Here is a 2,147-nt window from a genome sequence, read left to right as displayed (position 1 = left end):
TTTTTTTTTTTTTTTTTTTTTTTTTTTTTTTTTTTTTTTTTTTTTTTATTTCCTTCCATTAGGAAACACGCACTTAAAATAAAATAATTAAGGACAATATATATACGTATTCACAAAAAATACGGCACTTTTTCATAACGCTCATTTTTTAAAAACTGCTTTAAATATCTATTTATAAATCGTCAATGTACAGCTTTGTTAATCTATGAAAATGAATTTTATAAGCATTAAGCATCTTATATAAAAATATATTATATTTTGAGTCTAATGTATTAAGAATTTGTTTCAAATTACTATGTGAACAATCCCCAGTTTGAAAGGTACAATATAATTGACATAAATACTTTTTTTCCTTATAAAATACTTCTTTTATTATTTGGGTATAAACTTTTCTCCAATGTCTATTTTTATAATAACTGTTTATATGATATTTATTTGATAATGTATCCCAAAATTTAAACAATGTGTTTTGCATATTAAGGAAATTATATCTCATAATACTAATCTCCATGTTATATAACATAATCATTTGTAAAATATCAAGATCTTTCGTAGGTTTTTTTAACATTTCTTTTAATTCATATGTATTATTTATGAATAACATATCCATATTATTTAAATAAAATTCATGATTTTTAGGAACACATTGTTCCTTCTGGTTTGGAAAAAAAGTTGGTGATGTCTTATAATTAGATGTCATACCATCACACTCTTTTCCTTTCGTTGTCGTATAAGCATTAAAAAACGTTTCATATGATTTGTCACATTCATCTAATGATGAAGTGTTTGTAACACTTGTAGTGTTTGTAGTATGTGTAGTGTTTGTAGTATTTGTAGTGTTTGTAGTATGTGTAGTGTTTGTAGTATTTGTAGTGTTTGTAGTATGTGTACTGTTTGTAGTATGCGTAGTGTTTGTAGTATGTGTAGTGTTTGTAGTACTTACTTTAACATTTGTTTTGTTTTTATTTTTTTTTTTTTATGATTTGTTCAAATTTTTTAAAAATATTTTCATAATTATCCATTTTCTTTTCCTCTATATACCCAGTATTTCTTTCATTTTGTTCAAATTTCTGATGATAGGATTCTTTTACATATTGTTCTGTCTTTTTAGAACCACCGAATGCACATTCATTCTTATCAGTTGTGCTTTTAGAAATTCTAATAGTGCCAGGTATACGTCTATCCGTATTAGCATTTGTGGTAGAACTATAAGTATTAAATACTTTTTTATGTTTCCTGTCTTTAATCGCCATACTAGATTCTCCCAATATGCCATTCAAACCGCCATATAAGCCATTTATGTTATTTCTTCTTTCATCTATATGGTATTCTGTTAATTGTCTTGCATATGTTATATACTTTTTTTTTTTTTTTTATAATTCCTTTAAAATCATTCCTATGGTTATGTCCAGTCTGTAAACAAATTGCGAAAGTAACGTATAAAAAAAAAAAAAAAAAAAAAAAAAGCCAAAACTACATATATGTTCGTACGCATACAGGTAACAATATGCAGGACATACATTAACCAAACTGTTGTATATAAAATAGGAATAGATAAAAAAAAAAACATAAGATTATTGCAACATAACACATTATAACACTATCATACGTTACACTAAAAATTCAAAATTTAATATCTTACTTGTGATAATAAATAAAATAAAACAAACAAAAAAGCAGTTTTAATTTTAAAAATTGAAAATTCTTCACTAGTTTTATATTTCCCTTTTATTGTTTCCATAACATTTGTACCATAATCTTTATATCTTTGACTTTTTACTGTGAAATTATTCCACCGTAAAATAAAAGTGTCATCACATAATTCCATATTGTCATGCAAATAAAATAGTTAAAAAAAAAAAAATATAAAAATAAGAAAGAATAAGCACAATTCGTGTATGCTTTATTTTTTTTTTTATAAATTAACACTAGGAACTGCAAAAAAAGTTTAAATAGAATAACTGTATACTGTTAAAATGTATTTTTTTTATAATTTAAAAGTAGAAAACACAAAAATAAATAAAAATAGCATTACTTTATATTATTAACATATATTTTGTTTATAATTTAATTTCATAGTAGAAAATGTCAAAAAAAAAAAATAGAATAGAATAAAACAGAATATAATAGAATAAAGTAGAATAGAA

The 2,147-nt window shown here is 23.1% G+C and overlaps 1 long non-coding RNA gene across 1 annotated transcript; it reads right to left on the bottom strand.

The window, feature by feature from the left end:
- Positions 1-967: 967 nt before the first annotated feature.
- LOC113224433 lies at positions 968-1,934 on the bottom strand. Its single transcript, XR_003309175.1, has 2 exons — positions 1,643-1,934; positions 968-1,413 (listed from the first exon to the last, which is right to left on the bottom strand). It is a non-coding gene; the product is annotated as an uncharacterized LOC113224433 (long non-coding RNA).
- Positions 1,935-2,147: the final 213 nt, after the last annotated feature.

This window comes from Piliocolobus tephrosceles, unplaced genomic scaffold (genome assembly GCF_002776525.5).
Source record: "Piliocolobus tephrosceles isolate RC106 unplaced genomic scaffold, ASM277652v3 unscaffolded_44758, whole genome shotgun sequence".
Lineage (NCBI taxonomy): Eukaryota > Metazoa > Chordata > Mammalia > Primates > Cercopithecidae > Piliocolobus > Piliocolobus tephrosceles.
The sequence above is the reverse complement of the archived record's forward strand: the minus strand, read 5'-3'. Positions and strand labels throughout refer to the sequence as shown.